General features: G+C 39.0%; 1 protein-coding gene across 21 annotated transcripts in view; it reads left to right on the plus strand.

The window, feature by feature from the left end:
• Positions 1 to 8,115: 8,115 nt before the first annotated feature.
• Positions 8,116 to 22,647, plus strand: part of PLAGL1 (PLAG1 like zinc finger 1) — a 73,255-nt gene continuing 58,723 nt past the window's right edge. For 8 of the 21 annotated variants that reach the window (XM_025997946.2, XM_072719264.1, XM_072719303.1 and 5 more), the window contains exon 1: positions 8,818 to 9,144. The gene's annotated coding sequence lies outside the window, so the exon portion shown is untranslated. Of the gene's footprint in view, positions 8,507 to 8,776; positions 9,145 to 22,647 lie in introns of those variants that run through there. The other 13 variants (XM_072719234.1, XM_072719349.1, XM_072719320.1 and 10 more) reach the window with 7 other exon arrangements.

Consider the following 22,647-nt stretch of genomic DNA (forward strand, 5'->3'; position numbering starts at 1 on the left):
TTGTTCCTAGACCTTTAGGGCATCTGTGAGTCCTTTTTCTGTAAAGGACTGGCAAGCAAATATTTTCAGCTTTGTGGGCCAAACAGATTGCTGCTGTTGTAGCATGAAAGCAGCCATTGGCAATATGTAAATGAATGACAGTGACTAGTTTCCAATAAAATTTTATGGCCACTGAAATTTAATTTCGCATAATATTCACATGCCACCAAATATTCTTGTTTTATTTCTCCCAAACATCTAAAAAATGTAAAACCTTTTGCCCACAGGCTGTACAAAAGGAGATATAAAGACTCATTTGGCCGGTAGGCTGTAGTTGGCTAACCCCTTTTGTAGGGTAAAGGTATAGGAATTTATGTTAAAGCAGAGACTTAGGAGTCACTAGGGACATTTCGGGAGGGGAAGTAAAATATATCTTCTGATAATCACGAGTAATAGTTGGTAAAGTCCATGGACCAAGAGTTTAGGCTATCACACTGCTAACTCCCAAAAGGAAAGGGAAAATGTAAGATGAACAATAAACAATATGATGATGCAGTTATGCAATTAGTACAAAGTTCATTGGTTTAATTCTTTAAATGCTTTTTAAAAATTTGAATAAAAAGCAGATGAAGGATTGAAAGCCAAATAATATATGGTGCCCTAGTTCAGTTTTCAGATAATCAGTATTTCTTCTGTTTTAATCCTCTTACCTTATGGATCTCTACATCTTCCTCAGTTCAGTTTATCCAGATAATCACTCTGGTTTCCTCTGGGGTCAGGGAAGTAGGGTTGCCAAACTACCCGGGGGTTCAAGAAGGGACCTGGTCACCTAATTGCCCTGTGTGCAAAATGAAGGCTTTCAACCAGTGCTTTCTGGACAGCCCCACATTCCACTTCTCGCTCTCTGGTACCACCGAGTGTCCAGACTCTCAAGACATATTTCTCTACTCTTTTTTTTTTATTAATTAATTTATTCATTTATGATAGTCATACAGAGAGAGAGAGAGAGGCAGAGACACAGGCAGAGGGAGAAGCAGGCTCCATGCACCGGGAGCTCCAGGATTGCGCCCTGGGCCAAAGGCAGGCGCCAAACTGCTGCGCCACCCAGGGATCCCCATATTTCTCTACTCTTAAGTCAGTTACCACTCCTGCATTTGCTTTTTGTCTTTGAAAATCTATTGACCTCTTTCAACTGTGGCTCCTGTCTCTCTCTGATGCCCTTGTTTTGGCAGAGCTCTGGGAGGGAGAAAATAAATGAGTATAGTCAGGCTGCCATATCCTTTTACTTTAAATGAGTGGCTGGTATTCCTAAATTATGAAAAAAAGCCTCTACCACTTTCTCTTTTTCTTGTAATTTCTTGCCTATTGCTGTCAAATTTTGTGATTAAAATTTTGATCATAGTAGGAAAAAATAGATACCAATATCTGGCATTTGTATACTACATTTATTTTTTCACTCCAAAGGTCAGCATTTGGTCATTGCCAACTTGGTTTTTTTTCATGCCACATGAAACAGGAATGAAAATCGATGCCATTGGTTATATTTTAAATCACTTCTGAATGATTCTGGTTGCTTACTAATAAAAGGTGAATGGGTTTTTCCCTCCCGATCTTTAATTGTGCTATTTTCATTTCAGTTAGGCACTAGACACTGAATTTTCCTACTTAAAAATTAGAAATTCTTCTTTACACTTCATATAGTTTGAATTATATCCATACATTTTATTATAAAAATAGGAAACACATAGCTGCTTAAATGAAAGGACCATCCTCGCTTACTTCTTTGGAAGCCAGAAGCAGCCATGTTCTCCTGTCTCTTGTTCTCTTGATCCTTGATATACGGTGAAGCAACATGATTATTTTGTTGCACTTTCTAAAATGCGTTTAACAGGAAAACTTTACCACATAATGTAAAATATGTCAGTAGAGGAACTACGTATACCAAGCATTGCCTTGTGAGCTTACTGTGTTCACCAAATGTCAGTCAGTTGAAGATAGAAGTGGACAGTTTTGCTTTGGGAGAAATAATTTTCTCATGGAAGTCCTGTTTGAGGAAGTGATACCTGGATAGAGAAGTTATTGCAAATGGTGACAAGTGTAGGGAAGGGGGGAGAGCCCTGTGAACCAAAGATTACAGCCTCTAAAAATGAAGGGACTCTGGGGGTGCCTGTGCGGCTTGGTTGGTTGAGCATCTGACTCTTGATTTCCGCTCAGGTCATGATCTCAGGGTGGTGGGATTGAACCCCTGCATGGGGCTCCGCTCTGGGCGTAGAGCCTGCTTAAGGATTCTCTCTCTCTCTCTTTCTCTCTCTCTCTCTCTCTCACCTTCTGCCCCTCCTCCACCTGTGCACACATGCACACACCCTCTCTCTCTCAAAAGAGAGAGAGAGAGAGAGAGAGAAAAGGGACTTGGAGATTGAGGGAAGGCCAGCATAAGGCCAGTGAGAGAGAGGTTTGGCCAGAAGCCACGGACCTCGAAAGAATCAAAGGTTTATTTATGTTTTAAGGTGTTACTTATATTTTGGTTAGAGAAAATGAAATCTAAACACTTATTGAATATTTGTTGAGTTGAATTCACTAGAATATTTTTTCAAATTGTATGGTTTAAGTCTGTTAAGCAGAATGTAAACTGTATAATGTGATTGCTTCCTTTGGCTGCTTGTATCATGAAAGAACACTGGCTTAGGAGTCTGAGGGAAGATGTGGGTTGGAGTTTTGTCTCTACCACTTCAACCTTCACAGGTGAGAAAATGAACTGATAATGTATAAGGGAGAAGTGACAAAAAGAGTTAACAAAAAATCAGAAGGTAAATACTAAGCCAAACTATGGTGATAAAAAACATTCTCATGATTTCTTTCTCCTCATTCCATGCGAGTAAGAATAGAAAAATTTTAACCAACTTCATTGAGGTTTACTTTACATATAACAAAATGTACTTATTAGAAGTGTTAGTATTTGGTGAAGTATGACAAATATTTAGATCCATGTAATCATCTCCCTGATCAAGATATGGAACATTTCTATTACCTTACAGCATTCTCTCATGCCCCATCTCCATACGTTCTAGGAAACTACTGATCTGTTTTTTATTACTATAGGTTAGTTTTTGTCCCCCTAAAGTTTCCTATCAATGGAATCATATAGCATTTTATGTATGGCTTTTTAAACTCAGTGTAACATTTTTTAGATTCATCTATGAAATAATCATTAGTTTGCTCATTTTTAACAATTTATTTGTTTCCAGACTGGGGCTAATGTGAATCTTTGTGTATAAGTCTTTGTACATATAAATTATTATTTCTTTTTGATAAATACCTAGGGATTGCTGGGCATATAATAAGTATATGTTTAACATTAAAAGAAAAAATTAAAAGAAACTTATATTTTGTTTAAAAATTTTATTTATTCATGAGAGACACAGAGAGAGAGGCAGAGACATAGGCAGAGGGAGAAGCAGACTCTCTGCGGGGAGCCCAATGTGGGACTCGATCCCAGGACCCAAGCATCACGCCCTGAGCCAAACACAGATGCTCAACCACTGAGCCACCCAGGTGCCCCCGTAAGAAACTTTTAAACAGTTTTTCAGAGTGGCTGTACTATTTGACATTCCCACCATTAATGTATGAGAGTTCTAGATTTCTCATATCCTTGAGAATGCTTGACATTGTCAGTCTTTTAAATATTAGCCATTTCAGTGGGTATATAGTGGTATTTCATTGTGATTTTAATTTGTACCAGTCATTGGTGAAATGACATCGAGAGTCATTCATGTACTTACTGGTCATTCGAATATCTTCTTTGGTGAAGTATCTTTTCAAGTCTTTGCCCACTTTTATGGCATTATTTATTGTATTATTGAGTTGTATGCCTTTTTAAAATATTCTGATACAAGTCCTTTGTCAGATATATGTATTACAAATAGTTTTCTCCCAGTATGTGAGTTGGCTTTTCAATTTCTAGTTTCTTTTGAAGATCCCACGAAGATCTTATTTTTGGTAAAATCCAGTTACTAATTTATTCTCCCATGATCGTTGCTTTTTGTGTCCTTACCCAAGCAGTCTTTGCTATTCCTAGGTTTTCTTCTAGAAGAGTGCCATCAAATGAAACTATTATGTGAGCCACATATATAACTTTAAGTTTTAAGTAGCCACATTAAAAAAGTAAAAAAGAAAACGGTTCAAGTTAATTTTGATCACATATTCTATTTAAACCACTATATCCAAAATATTATTTCAACAAGTAATCAATATAAAACCACTGAGATATTTTCATTCTCCTTTTATCCTAAGTCTTCAAAAGCTAGACTATAGTTTATCCTTATAGCACATTTCAGTTTGGACTAGTCACATTTTAAGTGTTCAATAGCATAGCTACTAAATACTTTATTGGACAGGGCAGTTCTAAAAGTTTTTTTCTTATTTTTATTTAGGTCTGTGCTCTAATTTGATTTGATTTTTGTGTGTGATGTGAAGTATAAGTTTAAGGTTTTTTTTTCTCCATACAGATAACCAGTTCTCACATCGGTTATCTTTTCCACCAAAATTATGTTGTACCTTTGTCCAAGATCAATAGATCATATGTGTGGGACAATTTCTGGACCCCATATACTGTTCCATTTATCCTTATGCCAGTACCATTCTGATTTCATTATTATGGCTCTATAGGTCTTAAAATCAGGTAGTGTAATTCTTCCAAATTTGTTCCTATTTCCCCTTTTTGCTACTCTAGGTTCTTTTCATTTCCTTATGAAGTTTAGAATCAGCTTGTCAATTTTTACAGCAAAACTGACTGGATTTGTCCATTACAGAAGGTTGAGAGATGCCCCCCCCAAAGATATGCCCATGTCCTAATCCCCCAAACTGAGAATGTTACTTCATTTGGAAAGAAACCTTTTTTTGTAGATGTAATTAAATTAAAGATCTTGAGATAAGATCATTCCAAGTAATTCAGGTGCATCCTAAATCCAATGGCAAGTATCTGCTAAGACAGACACACAGAAGAGAAAACACATCACACACAGAGGAGTGGGCAATGTGACAACAGTGGCGGAAGTTGGAGTGATGTGGCCAGAAGCCAAGGAAGCCAAGGAAACCAGAGAATGCCAAGGGTCTCCAAAAGCTGGAAGAGGCAAGGAAGGATTCTCCTCTAGAGCCACTAGGGGGAGTGAAGCCCCGCTGACACCTTGATTTTGGACTTCTGGCCTCCAGGACCGTGAGAATAAATTTCTTGTTTTAGCCACAAACTTGAGGTAATCTATTGCAGCAGCTCTAGGAAACAAAGATGTCCATTATCAGGCTGAGGAAGTTTCTTTTCTCTCCTGGTTTATTCCCCGCCCCCCCCCCCCCCCCAAGAATGGGTGTTGGACTTTGTCAAATGCCATTTCTGCATCAATTGAAAATATTTTTTTCTTACTATTTTGTTAACGTTGTCATAATCTATATAAATACTCTGCTCATATGGTATTGATTTTAGCCCAATCATAACTGTTACCCCTAGTAACATCTGTTCCTAAAAGTACTGGCGTCTGACATGTTATATCAAATTGTAAATATGTCAGCATGAATCTTCTTGCTTTATATATTCTAAAGACATTTTAAGTCATTGAAGAGTCTGCAGAATAAGCCTCTATCTCAAAATGCTTAGAAGAATAAAACAGAGATCATGGAATTTATGCTGAGTGGTTTACTGTAACTGGGACCACACTCGTAACCCTTGAGTCCAGTTTGGCCTTGAGAGATAGTTCATTTGGCCTTTGTACTGTTTCAAAATTAGGAAATTTTATATTAAAACACTAGATATCGTACTTGTCCTGAATTATACAGATTTGGCAACAGTGCCCTGAATTCCAATATGGCAGTGATTGTCCTGAGCTATATAGCATCTGCCCCTTACACAAAGAATGTTCTTCTCACTTTACTGTAATCCCATTCTTCATTGTTTTAAACTTCATAGAGATTTGAGTTTGTAATCACTCCCCAGAACCTTTTTTGGGGCACATCATACGTAATCCAAAGGCATATGTCATTGAAGGAAGGCTTGGGGAAGAAGAGGATGGTATTACAGTTACCAAGTAAACATACAGATCTTTAAAGAACTTTGTGGGAATGACTTGAAGATAAAAAAAGATTTTCATATAATTCATTACCAACGAGACAGACACTCTGATCAACTGACTTATGGATAAATATGGCACAAACACTTAAAAAAATCAAAATTAAAATTCTAAACCATGAGATGAGAAAGTAAACTCATCTGCTGCAACCAAAGAAGGAAGTACTGTACAGCCATATATATGACATATGATTTATTTATATTTTTATGATTTTATTTATTCATGAAAGACACAGAAGCAGAGACCTAGGCAGAGGGAGAAGCAGGCTCTCTGACGGGAGCCCGATGTGGACTCGATCCTAGGACTCACGACCTGAGCCAAAGGCAGTCGCTCAACAGCTGAGCCACCCAGGTATCCTGCTGTACAACCTCGTAATGTAAAATGTGAGAAGGGATGGCAAAGCAAAGATATCAGAGATCCTGTTAATTTGTTGTGACTATAACCTATGCAAGACATACCGAGGAAAAAGGTGATCAGACCAAATTTTCACAAATGTCCTCCAGTTGGGAGAGAAGTCAGCAGCATCCTTGTAAGACATCAAGGAATCTTTATGTACCACTGTTGGATTTTGCCAGAAGCAAGAAAGTTTGCTACCTCCTGGGGTACCGTGTTAAATGGGCAAATGAACCAAAGTTCACAGATAGGGGATACTCCTTGGCTGGTCTGAAGGAGGGCTGCTGAGGATTTAAAGAAATTTCAGAAGTGATGACTGGCTTCCCCCAGCAAGGTCTATGCTCTGTTTCAGGCTGAGTTCTACAACCTTCCATCATCCCTCCCCTCATCCTAAAACAGGTCACAGAAAAGTAGATAGCACCAACACTCAGCCCTAAAACTGAAGCTCAGGATAGAGAAGACGGACACATCTCAAGTGAAGAGGAAAGTGTACCAGGAATTCAATCCTAGCATATTAGTGCAAATACAAGGTCTGGTATTAACTTGTAAGGATAAACAAGATAAAAGATATGACATAGCTGTTATGCAAATATGCTATATAACATGGGAGTGGGAAGCAAGGAAAACAGCATATAGAAGACAGACTAAAAACCAAGGCTGGAAGAAAACAACCAATGAGCAGAAATTTGTATTCCTTATTTGTGTTTCACATTACAGAAAAAAAAAAAAAGATACAGATTACTTACAACAGCTCGAGGACAATAAAAGATGAGAATGTGATGAAAAGGAAATTGCATGGTTAAGAAAATTGAGGATCAAAACAACATGATTTTAAAATGAAGTAAACTAGAAAAAATGAACAGAATATTTTTGAGAGAATCAGAGTGAGTGCAAATCACAAGAAAATGTGGAAGGATAAAAAATCAAGTATAACTAGTGACTGAAGTAAAAAAAAAAAAACCCAATTGATGAAAGATAAACTAAGATGTATGATAGGGATGGGACAGTATTCCAAGAAAAGGAGAATGGATTCCATAAACTGGAAGATCATACTATATACAGGGGTGGGGGGGACTGATATTGAATAACTGACAGAGACATAGCGCGGATAAGGCTGTAAAGAGTTTTAATGATAAAAAAAAAAAAAATCTTAGGCATCCAAGTAGAAAAATCAAATCACGTCCCAGAGAAGTATTGCATAGGATTCAGATCTCTCCACAAAATCTGATTCTCAATAATCAATGGAGCAATTGCCTCTTTGTCCTTTTAGGTATTAAAGAAAGGTGTGAATCCAAAATATTTACCCTTCTCAGTTTATGTGTAGAGCTAACAAAACAAAACAAAACAAAAAAAAGATAAAACATTAAGGTGCTCTCTGACCTCTCCTTAAGAAGAACTACTTTGAAAAAGAGCAGGCCCTTAAATAAAAATCAAGAATTTAGGAATGCGTAAGTTATGATGACTACTGAATTCATTTAAATACAGAATCAAGACTGAACATCTGGGAGAATAAGGTGGGAGAACACTTGTAAACGTCCTAAGGGCGAGTCAGCCCAAGTACTATAAGCAGTGGAAATTGGAAGATCGCAGTGAAGGTGGGTGGAATTGTTAAGATGCTATTAACGTTGTGTTTCGGAGCTCTGAGACGCTCTGAAATATGTAGTGAGTTGTTGTCGCCTTTCACTTAACGTTTTCATAGGTCTTTTTTAGGAACGTATATCTTGCAGGGAAGGAAGCGACCGCCGGAGATTTGCGTCAGTTTCTTTTCCTTAAATTCAAGCAACGTGAAAAATTGCAAATTACTTAGAGCGTACGTAGGGTCTGATTCCGTAACTGTAAAGCGATTCCCGTCCGACGTCTGTGTGCCTTCGTGTCTCGCTCTGAAAGACGGGAGTTCGGCGTTTCTGCCGGGCTCGTCTCGAGGACCACACTTGTGTACCTGCGGAGGCGCCCCACGGTGCCCGGCTCACTCCAGCGGCCACGGTCAGGCTGCCATGGCTCCAACGCCGCCCGGAGAGGAGGTGAGCGAGTCGGGCTTATGGCAGCGTGCTCCTAGCATCTGTCGTGTTTCTCCCTTACGCTTTGGCTCGGGGCGGCTCATCCTGGCGGGGACGCGGGCGGACAGCCTCCGGGACCGCGCGGGTCTACCTGCGCCAGCTCCGCACCTGGGCGACCCCGGCGGAGCCCACACGGACGACGCCATGGGCCGGGCGTCCGGGCGCCGGTCCTCTTCCTCCGCCCAGGCCGCCGACCCCCCGGCTCCCCAGCGGGGCCTCCTCCTGCCACGTGACGCCCCCGCCAGGGGCCCCAGCGCCCTCCTCGCGGACGCGCCGTTCCGGCTCCCGGGCTCCGCCTGTGCGCGGCCTCCTCGGCGCAGCCATCCTCGCGGCTGCCGAGGGCGGCAAAGCCCACGGCATCTGCCATTTGTCATTCAGCCCGTCGGGACCGCCCCGAGCCTTGATTTAGACACGTCTGGGGCGTTTTCTGGCCTCAGTCTCCTGGCGGACGGACGGACGGACGGACGGGGCGGCTCTCCTCCCAGCCCGGCGGACCGCGGGCCTTGGCGCGCGGGGTGCTTCCCCGGGTCGCCGTCATGGCCGCGGAGGCGGCGCGCCCGAGCTGCCTCGCCTGAGTTCCGGGGGGCCCGTGACCCCGCAGGGTAGGTGGCGGGGTGCTCGCGGCCCGGCTGTGGGGGCGGCGGGGCCCGCGGCGGGCCTGGGGGCGGCGGGGCGGCGGGGCGGCGGCGGGGCGGCGGGGCGGCGGCGTTGCCGCGGCGCGAGGACCGTCCCGGGCTGCGTGCCGCGCTGGGGAGGGTGTGCCGGTGCCGCCGCCGCCGCGCCGCGTACGTGACGGGGTCCGGGCGCCTCAGGACCGAGCGAGAGACTCCGGCAGGGTGTCACCGGCCGAGCCAACTGGACTCGAACAAAACATTCCTTCAGCCGGTCGTTTCTCGTGCCACTTTTTGAGGCGTTTGTGTGTCTATTGGGTATGTGGTAAATAGACTTGATTTTTGAAAACTGGCACTCTCGCCTTGCCAAGAGGCCAAAAAAAAAAAAAGTCTCTTAAAAGTAATAATGTGACTAAACACGGAATGTTTGCATTTACCTTCATTATGGGAAGTGGGATTCGAGTTATGCTTTAATATCATGGGCTCTGTCAGAGGCACCCTTGAAACTATTTAAAAATGTGGGCTCCCCCCCTCCCCCCAAATTTCCTAGATTAGAATAACTAACTGATAATGCAACTTTGGTTGTTTGGTCTCAAGCATCAAACTTTAAGGACAGCGGTGGTGGGAAGGGAGGGGGGATTTTTACTCCTTAATTAATACACTAATGTAATTTGGACTCCCCCCCCCCACCGCCCCCCAACAAATGTGTTACTTTTATGTTTTAGGAAACCAATAAAAATTAAAAATAGAAGCACTCAGCTTAGGTCCTCCTTCTTCCAGGAATCCTTCCCTAACCCCTCCCTCCCCAGGCAGGATCGGAGGCCCCTCCTGTGAGCTTTCTGGGGCCTCGCTGAGGTCCGGGTCCCTTCTGCCCTCCCCACCCCCCTGCGTATTAACCCATCCGTCTCGCGGAGTCCAGTGGATACATAGCACATGGTAAGTGATTAATGCTATTTTATGACCGAAGGAGAAGATAAAACCATCTGATGTTTCACCGCTTTAGCTCTGAAACGACAGAGTGGTGAATTTGTAGGCACTCAGATAAGCACATTTATTTAAAAGTTTAAGGATCTAGAAAAGTTGACCACGTCCGACGTTCGTGTTCCTTCCACGGTAGGGCAGTTCCACCCCTAGGTATTTATCCTCTGGAGCGATGTTTTTCAGAGTTAGAAGCCCATCTTAGTCGTGAAATCAGTTAAGTGGATAACGATCAGAATTGGTAAAAACACGAAATAACAGAGAATAGAAAATAACAGAATGTGTCTCAGGTCATTGGGTATTTGCTTCATGAATTTTTTTTTTTTTTCCCCTCTCGGTTTTATACACACACAGATGTGTGTCATGATGTAAAACGTCATTCCTTAGTATGAGTCATGGTCAAAAAAGTTTGAAAGCCACTGCCCTAGATAAATTTTCATACATATACACAATCAGATGTGTACAAGAGGGTTTACCGTAGTGTTATTTGTAATACCTCAAAGCTGGAAGCAACCTTCATGTCTATCTGGAGGAGAAAGGTAAATTATATTCATAAGGTGGGAACTACGCAGAACAGTGGTGAATGAAGTAGTTTTGTGTTTCAACGTAAATGTGTCTCAATAATGTGGAGCCAAAAACAAAAAACAAACCCCCAAAACCAAACAAACAAACAAAAAAAAACAAGTTGTTGAAGATGATATCATTCAGTATTCTATGAGAAATTCAGAACATGGTAAAATAAAGCTGTTGTTTTAGAGATGCATATATAGGCATTAAAAGTGGTAAAGAGAAATTGTGAATAAGTTGATACCCCTAAAAGTCAAGCTGATGATCTCTTAGGGGGTGAAAGGGCGGTTGCAATTCAGAAGGGACCTACTGAAGACTTATGGGATGCTGGAAATGCTTTATCTCCTGACCTGGGCAATGGTTACACGAGTGTTTGCTTTATAACTCTTTGTTAAGTGATACATGTAATGTCTGTATATTAAGTTTTCCCCAAAACCTGTTTAAATGTGAGTGTTGTGAAATGAAGAAGTCTGAAGACAGGACTCTAGTCTATTACTCATATTTGCCAGCTTTTCTTTAAAAAGAGAAAAGTTGTGATCAGGAAAGGTACCTAGGGAATTTACACAGGAGCCGTAATGTTTTATTTCATAAACTCTGGAGTGGATGCACTTGTGTTCATTAAATCCTTTATGTGTTTTTATATCTTAATTTTTTTAAATAGAAGAAAAAATCAATCACAGACAATATTGTGAACATTTGGTATGTTTGCTTTCTGAAAAGCGACTGTTAACGTATTTTTTACAGAATTGAAATTATATTTTATGTAGTAATATGAGCTGGAATAAAGTGCTTTTAATGAAAAATGTAAATACTAAAAAAGTGTATAAGGACCTGGTGGACCTTCATGGACCTTCACAAAGGATTTTTAAATGTTAACATGCTGTCATATTTACTTCAACAGTTTCAATTCCTCGGTCACTCTAGGCCACATTCCAAGTGCTCAGTAGCCACACATGACTAGTGGCTATTATATTTTACTGTATTATTTTATATTATACTGTACTATATTATATAACAAAACACTTGCACCATTGCAGCAATTTCTGTTGGAAAACATTGTTCAAGGTACAAATCCTTTGTTGGTTATATAAACTGCAGACAATCTTTTCTTTGTGCTTTCGTATCTTAAGATATTCTTCTGTATTATTAGGGAAATGTGTTTTGAAATCTTTTTTAAGTTTTAAAGTTTCCATTTTTTTTATACATGTAGTTCTTTAATTTACCTGACTTGTATGTGTATAGATACCTATTTTTTAGATTTATGTTGTGAGATCAAGAAGAATTTGTTTTCCTTTTCCCATGTGGAGTGGCATTTATCCCCGTACGAGTGGTTGCAGTGCCACCTCCGTCCTATACATATTCCTAGATATGCTTGGGCTCATTTCTGGGTTCTTTACTCTGGTCATAGCTTGGCCTCCACAAATACTACACATTTTTATTTAGTGTTGCTATTTCTATATATTTTTTCAGTTCTAAGAATTAAAAAGTTTTTCATTATAATTTTTTTCTTTCCCCATAAGATTTGAGAAGCATTTTCTAGTTCCAAATGTGGAAGGTTTTGTGAGTTATCCTTTTGTTATTGATTTCTAACTTACACTGTAGTCAGCAAATGAGGACTCTATGCTACCGATTCTTTGAAATTTGAGAATTGCTTTGTGGCCTCATGGTTAGTTTTTCAACTGTGCCTTGAATGATTGAGAAGAATATGTACTCGCAGACTTTTGGGGCAAGGTAGGTATAAAAAATACACAGGCACACACATCTTGGATCAAGCATAAGACTTGTGCTGCTCAAATCTTTTTAGCCTTACTAATTTTTTGGTTTGTTTGCGTTATCAATTACTGAGAAGTGTAACAAAAAAGATCACAATAAAATAATGAATTTTCTCATTTCTTGTAATTCTGTCACTTTGTATATACTGTACTTACAGCTTTTATAAAGCAAGCGTGGAATTGCTCTATTTTCTCCATAAAATGAACTTTGTGTCATTCTACGGCAATGTTTTCTGCCTCACCACCCAACACCTATTACCTTAAGATCAATTTTGTTTTAGAATACTCTAGTCACACCTTTTAGCATTTGTTTAGAATGTGTCCTTCGCACAGATGAAACCTGATTGTTATTTCTGTTCTTCTCTGATAGTCTTTGTCTTTTAATGGAGCTCTCAGTCCAATTAGGTAAAATATAATTAATGATATATTTAAGATTAAAGTTAACATTCTGTCTTATGGCTGTTTTCTATTTTCTGTGTGTGTGTATGTGTGTGTTCTCTTTGCTATCCTTTGGATTTTTTTCTTATTCTGTTTTCCTTGTAACTAGTATGAAAATTGTTTTTTTTTTTTTATTTCTTTTAGGAATTTTCTTTAAAATTTTAATGTAAACTTCATCTAAAGTTTATTAATTCTACTTGAAAATAATTCAAGAAACCTAGGTTGCTTTGACATCAGTTAATTACATGTTTTTGTCATCTAGAGTTTTAATTACACCTTGATTTTTTTTCTCCTGTAAATTCAACATCTTTTGTGTGTGTGTGTGTGTGTGTGTGTGTGTGTGTGTGTGTATCCTTTGTCATTTCTTCTTGATCTCAGATCCTTTTCCTTTGTCAAGTATATTTTAGAAGCTTGTTTATTAAAGGAATGTTGATGGCAAACTTTATCTGGAAATGTCTTTTACTCATTTGAATGATGGTATTTGTTTGCCATACAATTCCAGGCTGGCAGTTTCTTTCTCAGTTCTTTGGAGGTCTCTTTGCATTGACTTCTGCTTTCCATGTTACAGTTATCTCAAATAACTTTTTTGTTGTTAATCTATTTTTTTTTTTTCCTGCTTTTAAGGTCTTTTCTGTTTTACTGTTTAATGACAATGTGTCAGGTGTGGATGTTTCATTTTTCCTGGTTTTATTGTTCCCTGCCTCTAAGGTTTGTGTTTCACCAATTCTCAAAAGTTTCATGTTTTTTCTTTCTATGTAGCTTTCCGTCCATTTTTTTCCTATTCTTTTCTCAAAACTCTGATTAGACTTCTGTTAGACTTGCTGCTCAGTCTCCCCATTTCTTTTAATCTAGGTTTTATATATTTTTTGTCCATGTTGAATTCTATAGAATTTCTTCAGATCTGTATTCTGATTTTTGTCCAGTTTTGTTTTCTCCAAAATGAGCTATAGTTTATGTATAATAAAGGCACAAAAATAAAGTATACAGCTTAATGAAATTTACATTTGTGTATGGTTGTGTGATCACCACCTAGATAAAGTTAGAATACATTTTATCCCTTCAACAATTCCCTCCTGTCTCTTCTACTCAGTGGTACCACTCCTCTCCCCAAGTAAACTACTGTCCTGACTTCTATCACAATGAATTATTTTCACATGTTCTTGAACTTCATTCATATAAATGGAATCCTATGGTGTTTGTGTGTGCGTGTGCGTGCATGTGTTCATGTGCGTTTGTCTTCTTTTGTTCACAGGATATTTTTGAGATCAGGTTGCATGTCTAAGTAGTTTTTTGTTCGATTTCTAACAAGGGGTGGCAAACTATGACCTGTGGGCCAATGCTAGCCCACAAGATATTTTGGTATATAAAATTTTCTTGGATATGAACATGTCTATTCAGCAGGGTTGAATAGTTAAAACAGAGACTGTATAACCTATAAAGCCTAAACTGTTTACTATTTGGCCCTTCAGAGGGCCAAAGAAAAAGTTTGGTGACCTTCTTGTATAGTATTGCATTATGTGGGTGGACCACAATTCATTTATCCATTCTCTTGTTGATGACCATTTGAGGAGTTTGCTGTTTGGGTCATTATAAATACAGTTTCTGCAAATGTTCTTGAAATTGACATTGGCAAACATATACTCATATTTTATGGATATTTACCAAGGAGCTAAATTGATGGTCTTAGGGTAAGTTGATTGCATTCCTGTGAATATTAATAATGTTGAACATCTTTGTATATATTTACTGGCCATTCAGATTCCCTTTGTGAAGTACTGTTCAAATCTTTTGCCTACTTTTTTTTAGCAAGTTATCTTTTGTCAATGATTTTAGTTCCTTATATATTCTGGATAGGAAATCTTTATCTGGTATGTGTTTGGAGATATTTTCTACCTGCCTAAAGTTTGAATATTTATTCTCTTAATGTTACCTTGGGATGAGCAAACTTACTCTAATGAAGTCTAATATATCAGTGTTACGGGTGCGGGTGGAGAACTAGTGTTTTTTGCACTCTGCCCACAGATTTTTTTTTCCCCACCCTCATTTTTGCCTACCCTGAAGGTCCTAAATACATTTGTCTATGATTTCCTCCAGAAACTACAGTTTAGTTCTCACAGTTAGGTCTTTGACTTATTTCTAATTGATTTTTGTGTGTGGTTTAAGATGAGGGGTGTCAAGATTTTCCATATGGACTTTGATCTGCTCTTTATTTATTGAAAAGCCCTTTTTCCATTGTATTGCAGCGGTCCCTTTGTTGAAAATGAATGATCATACATTTGGGTCTGTTTCTGAGCTCTATTCTTTTCCACTTGGACTATTTATCAATTCTTCTATCTATATCAAACTTTCTTGATTGTAGTATATAGTAAGTCTTGACATACAGTGGTGTAAACCTTCTAATTTTTTTTCTTTTTAAGAATTGTTTTGGCTATTTAAATGCTATTAATTTCCATATAAATTTTGGAATCAGCTTGTGAACACCTATTAAAAAAAAAAAAAAAGTCTACCACACTTTTGACTGGGGTTGCTTTGCCTCTACAGAACAATTTTAGGAGGATGGAGATCTTAAGAGAATCTTCCAATTTATAAGCATAATATATCTCTCCATCGAATAAGCTCAATTATTCTCACCATTGTTTCAGTTTTTAGTATAGGGGACTTCTGCATCATTAAACTTATTCTGATGCATTTGAGGTTTTGTTTTTATGCTATTGTAAATGGTATCTTTTTTCAATTTTGTTTCCAGCCATCTTGCTAGTATATAAAAGTATAGTAGATTTTTGTATATTGAGCTTGTATTCTGATTTCACTAAATTCATTTTTCAATTCTAGTAGTTTGTAGATTGTTGATTTCCTAAATGCACAATATCATCTGGAAAAAAAAAAAAAAACTTTAACTTTTCCTTTCTAATCTCTATACCTTTTTCTTTTTCCTGCCTTATTGCACTGACTGGGAACACCAGAACAGTATTTAACAGAAGCAATAAAATAGGCAGCTTTGGAGGATAACCTCAATGTTTCACTATTAAGAATGATGTTTACTGGGCAGCCCGGGTGGCTCAGCAGTTTAGCGCCGCCTTCAGCTCAGGGCATGATCCTGAAGACCCGAGATTGAGTCCCACGTCAGGCTCCCTGCATGAGGCCTGCTTCTCCCTCTGCCTGTGTCTCTGCCTCTCACTCTCTCTCCCTGTCTCTCTCATGAATAAATAAATAAAATTTTTTAAAGAGTGATGTTTACTGTACTTTTTCTTTTTTTTTTTTTTATAGATGCCTTTTACTGGATTGAGAATACTTTCTTCTATTCCTGGCTTATTGACATTTGTTTTCACAAATGGATATTGAATTTTTAAAAACTTTTAATTATAAAATGATTTTAGATTTACAAAAGATTTGCAAAGATAGTATATACCCTTCACCCAGCTTCCTCTAATGTTAACATCTTACATAACCAGGATACATTTACCAAAGTTAAGAAACCTTGGCACAATACTATTTACTAAATGACCTGCTTTATTCAGATTTCCTTAGTTTTTCCAACTAGTGTCCTTTTCCTTTTGCAGGATCTAATCCATATTCCATATTGTATTTAGTTGTCATGTCTTTCTAGCCTGTTCCAATCTGTGAAAATGTTTTCATTTTGGACATTGCCTTTTTCGTATTTTGTAGAGCATCCCTCATTTTGGGTTTTCCAATGTATTCTCACAATTAGGCTGAGGTTTTGGACTTTAGGGGAAGAGTACCACAGGAATGTTGTACTCTTTTCATTGCCTCCTTATCTGGAAGCATAGGATAGCCACATCAACATGTTAACCTAAATCACATAGTTTAGACAGTGTCTGCCGAGTTTATCCATTGTAACACATTACTACTTTTCCCTTGTATTCAATTTTGTTAGAAGTCCACACTCAAAGGGGCGAGAGGGAAAAGTATCAAGTGATTTGTGGATATATGTTAAAACTACCATGAGTAATCAATAAATACTCTGAGAGAGATATTTTGAGGTTGTACAAATGTCCTATTTCTCAAAGTTTAGCCCACTAATTTTAGCATTCAACTGATTTTGCCTGCAATAATTATTGTGGTATTCTAATGGTGATTTTCTATTTCCTTCATTCTTTCTACATTTATTAACTGGAATTCTGACTCTGGAGCTAGACTGCCTGGGTTCAGTTCCTAGTCCTACCTTTTCCTTGTCATATAGTGTAATCTTGGACACTTCTATATATTTGGATTTTCTCATCTATAAAATCTGTAGATGACAAGTGTCTACCGTGGAAGGTTGTTGAGAGGATTAAATGAGCTCTTACATAGAGCTAGGCCGGGATCCCTGGGTGGTGCAGCGATTTGACGCCTGCCTTTGGCCCAGGGCGCCATCCTGGAGACCCAGGATCGAGTCCCACATCAGGCTCCCGGTGCATGGAGCCTGCTCCTCCCTCTGCCTGTGTCTCTGCCTCTCTTTCTCTCTCTGTGTGTGACTATCATAAATAAATAAAAATTTATTAAAAAAAAAAAAAGAGCTAGGCCTTGTGCTTAGCCCCTAGAAAGCACTCATTTTTTTCTTTATTAATGTAGGTTATTCTCATTTTAATTATTTTACTATTATATAAATTATTAAATTATATACTCCTGGGTGAACCTTACATATATTTATATGATATGGATTTAACTTTTTAATTTTTTTCATGTAATATTCATGAGTCCTACACTGGTGGAGTTGGTTTTTTTTTTTTTTTTTTTTCGCTTTTTTGCTATAGCAAAAGACATAATGAATGATAGATTCCTTAAAAACAAAAATTACACAAGAGCTTGGCAACTAAAGTGGCAGTATTCTCAACTTTCTAGAATGATTTGTATCCAAGTCTTTTGGTAGAGATACAGATAGCTTTTGCAAATGAGTCTTCTAAAATATTGAACTTGAGCAAATCTAATACTCGACATATATTACTAAAAAAATCACTCAAAAGGAATGAAAAAATGAATTTAGCTTTTCTGCACGTTTTACCATGCACATTGTATTATCCTAGAGGTTTCAATATTTGGAATATTTAAAAGGATTCTTTTGCAAGCAGTATATATTGATTGCTTTCAGTGTGCCTGGCAATATATTTTGCTGCTTTTGGATATTTTTTTGCTCTTGAGGAGCTTATGAGTCAGTCAGTCATTTTAAAAGTTGAAGGCAGGCCCACTTGAATAATCAGAGAAACTCTGTGTCTGTTCGTTTTTTTAAAGTTGATAAAATTAAGCTCTAATTTTTTTTTTTCCCCATTCCTCTCAACATGTTGGTTTAGGCCCTTATCATCCTTTGCTATTTTTCCCTGTATTGATATTTTCCTTCCCTACTTTTGTGTAGAATGACCACTAGGAGAGTCAATTCCTGAAAAAAACCCTTTAGTGATATCCCAGGACTTGAGAAAACAGGTCCTTGAGTTAGCATGATTGGTCCCTTTCTATCTGGTCCCAGGTTGCTTTACTAGCCTTGTATGTAGTCTTACTCCTTAGAATTAGTCCAGTGGCACAGTTTGTCTTAACTAATCAGAACCTGCAGTCACTGCACTGTTTATGAGGTTATGGCTTATTCATACAGTTTCCTCTGCCTTAAGTGGATTTTCCAAAACTTTTCCAGGTTTTGTTCAGTGGATACTCATTCCACAATCCTCCTAGCTGGATAGGAACCCTATAATTTGTAATCGATAGCCCTTGTTAAATTCTTACCTTTCATTGCCAATCTTTATATCTAAATGTCATTTCCAGTTGGTCAGGTTCTTAGAGATAGGGTTCCAGTATCTAGCATGATACTTTGCATACAAAGAGATATTGCTAAATAGCTACCACTCTTAAATACCTACTGTAATTGTGCTACAATTTTGCAAAGTAAGTACTATTGTCTCTGCTTTAAATTGTGAAGGAACTTAGTATCAAAGAGATTAAGAAACTTGCCCAACATTGTCTAGTTAGTAAGTGGCAAAACTGGTTTGTCTGATTTAAAAACTCTTGCTATTTCTTTTATGCCATAGTGCCTTCCTACTAAAAATAGTTAAAATTATTAAATAGGTATATTTATGGTAAAACACACTACTAACATTGCTTCATATACATTGCCAGTATGCTACATGGAGTCTTCACTTGAGCAACCAACTTAGCTCCTGTGGACTGATATGCTCCCACCTTCTTCAAATTTTCCTTCTAAGTTTTTATTGATATTAATGCAGAAGGTTTGAACGTCTAATTTTGACTTATGGGGTCAGTGAAACAGAAACATAGCACAATTTGCTTGGTCTTTGTTTTGTTTTTAAGTAGATAATTTTGCTTTTACCTAATGATCTTTACTAGGCAACTGATAAGGTAAAAATAGTCTGCTTATCTTTTATGAAGTACTTTTTCTGTTTCTACTGAGTTATAAAATGCATGGGGGGGGGGAAGCACATAAAATGTGCCAATCATACATTTATGACTTGATGAATATATGTATACCTGTATAGCCACATGTCAGGAAAGACAGCCAGAAGGAGAAAATTCTCATGCACCTCCCAGCTAGTACCTCTGTTAGAAGTACTGATTTCCATGTCTACGGATTAGTTTTATCTATTGTTGGACTTTAAGGGTAGCCAAATATTGAGCATTCCTTTGTCTGACTTCTTTCATTCAGTATAGTTTTTTAAAATTCATCCATATTAATGCATGTGTATGTATTTTTTTTTCCTGTAGCAGTCCCTTATATTAATATACCACAGTCTATCCATTCTGTTAACAGATGTATGGTTTTTTTCTAATTTGGACTATTACAAATAAAGCTGCTATGGGTGTGGGTCTGGTGCAGATCAGGTGGACATGGAATTCCAATAGGCATGGCAGCTGGTGGCTTGTGCCCAGGTGAGGGGCTCAGCTGTTGTGGTCTCCTTGGCAGTGGTATTGGGGAAGCCCAGCGTGGGTGGGGACAAAAAGCTGTGCATACTCAAGGCATCGGCATGGGTGGAGGCCACCTGCCATGGGCCAGGTGTTTATGACCCCAACTGGGCCAGGCAATAACCACAGAACCTGGTCAACCTATAGAAGAGGAACCTGGACTTTAGAGAAGAACTAATATTCAGGCTGGACCACTATGAGGCCAAGACTACGTGACCCATCTTTCTATTTAGGCACTCCCAGAACCATGTGGATTCCTCCCAGGAAAATGACCTACTCTGGATCATGAAAAGGCTGAACTAACCCAGCTCTGACTTGCTGTCTTAGGGTTGAAGTTTAATAAAATTGTCCAATTGTCGATGAGCCATGCAATAGAAACCACTGATATCATCAGCAAACACCTTCCAGGAATCTGCAGTGTCAGCACAGACCTGCTAAGGGAAGGTACCCTCATCAAGCCCAACTTAATCATGTCCCTCCCACTGGAAGCCAGTAGCTGTGTATCACAGAGATGGAGCCTGGGTTGAGGCTGCATATCACAGTGATGGAGCTGGATCGAGGCTGTGTATCACAGTGAATGGAGCCTGGATTGAGGCTGTGTATCACAGCGATGGAGCCTGGATTGAATTGTAGCTGTGTAACATAGAGCTGGAGCCTGGATTGAATTGTGGCTGTGTATCACAGAGATGGGGCCTGGATTGCGGCCATCTTCTGGAACTACATCCACCCAGCAGATGCCAAGCAGCAAGAGGGCAGTTAGGAGATCTTCATCTGCCATGCCAATGTCATCTGCTACATCATGTGCTGGGTGCTTCAGTTCCCTCCATAAGGCTGACTCTGTCTCTCTCTCACCAATGGCAGCATCACTCACTTGATGGTCTGGCCTGATGGCTGAGTGGCACTTGGGATCCTTGGGGACATGGGGTTCATACCTCTGGATAAGATCTCCTAGTCCTGAGGGCTGCCTGAAGTGACCACTCTCCTCAACCCCTGGCCTGGCTCCCACAGATGCCACCAAGGACACGGCTCCTTCCCTGTCTTCCCTCCACAGATTATTTACATTGCATTTCTCCAGGAGGAGAGAGAAGTACAAATACCTAAAGTATTTAAAATGTCCGTACTTCGTGCCCCAATGGAAAAGGAAATCATTCTGAGCAGGTCAGCCTGTTTCTTGTGATTTTTTTGCATTATAAACCAGGAGGAGGCCTCATTGATGCCATCTGCAGGGACCATGGCTGGTCCACGTGAGAGTCTTTGGTTGTGAGCCCCTCAAGGCTCCTCTGCAAAGCCCATCAGTCATGAAGGGCTCCGAAGTGGAGGGGCCACCAGCTCTTCTATTCAGATATATGTTTTTTAAGATTTTATTTATTTATTCATGAGAGACAGAGAGAGAGAGAGAGAGAGAGAGAGGCAGAGACACAGGCAGAGGGAGAAGCAGGCTCCATGCAGGGAGCCTGACTTGGGACTCGATCCCGGGTCTCCAGGATCATACCCTGGGCTGAAGGCAGCGCTAAACCGCTGGGCCACCCGGGCTGCCCTCTTCTATTCAGATCTTCTTGTACATTCTCATTTCTTAAAACCCGTTTTATCACTTAAATATTTATCAACTAAAGAGTCTCCTCAACTGGGTTCTTGCTTTGATAACCAGTGTCTGAGTCCAGAGTCCTGCACCTCTGAGACTGTTGGATCTGAGCTCACCCACTGCTTTAGGCCTTTCCTGCCACCCAGCAGCACCTTGGCATGTGAGGGAGGTGACCGGGCTGTGATAGTGCTTTGGGCATCCTGTTTCAATAAAATACTCAACAGCTTAATTTTTGTCTCTGTATGTTAATCCTTTATGCTTACAGGTTGAACTATTTAGACATGACATTTCCATCCTAAATATTCTGTTAAGAGAAACTTGGTCATGAACATTTTCTGCAATCAGTGCAATTAATTGGGCAATTTAATCCATTTGTCTTGGAAATAACTACAAAATAAAATTTTACTTTACTGAAATAAGAGAGCTGCTATGAATAGTCATACACAGATCTTTTAGTGACATTTGCAGTATTTTACTTAGGAGTATATATATCTAAGACTAGAATTTTAAAGCTATGGCATAGCCATTTATTAGTTTTAGTAAATCCTGCCAGGTAACCAACAGCAAAGGAGTTAAGTGTACGCTCTCACCAGCAGTGGGAGTTGTAGTTCACATTTTCACCAGCACTTGATATTATTTTTTCTTTTCATTTTAAGTCCTTTGGTGGATGTGAGATGGTAGCTCATGGTTTTCTTTTTCATTCCTTCATTATTAATGTTGAGCACCCTTTCATATGTTTTATGCAGTACTTGTTCAAGTGTTGATATTTTTATTGGATTGTCATCTTATTGATCTGTAGGAATTCTTTTTATTTTAGATTAGAATCCTTTGTTGGATCTATGTATTGCAAATAGCTTCTCAGTCTGTGACTTTTTTTTTTTTACATTAATGATGTCTTTTGATAAACAGAATTTCCTGAATCCAGTTCATCAGTTTTTTGAATACCATGTTTTGTGTCCTGTTTAAGAAATCTTTGCTTATTTCACAGTCATGAAGATCTTCATTTTTGTTTCATAGTTAGGTCTGTGTTCCATTCTGTGATCTATCTGCATACTTTTTTGAATAATGCAAAATCAGAATCTAGGTTACTTTTTCATTTCACTGTGGAAATCCAGTTGCTCTAGAATTATTTTTTGAAAAGCATTTCCTTTTACTCTTCAAGTTACAGTGGTGAAAATCTGGTTTCCATCCATCCATGTGTATCTTTTTCTAAACTTCCTTTCCTGGCTTATAGACAACCACCTTCTTGCTGTG

This window comes from Vulpes vulpes, chromosome 1, assembly GCF_048418805.1.
Source record: "Vulpes vulpes isolate BD-2025 chromosome 1, VulVul3, whole genome shotgun sequence".
NCBI classification, from domain to species: Eukaryota; Metazoa; Chordata; class Mammalia; order Carnivora; family Canidae; genus Vulpes; species Vulpes vulpes.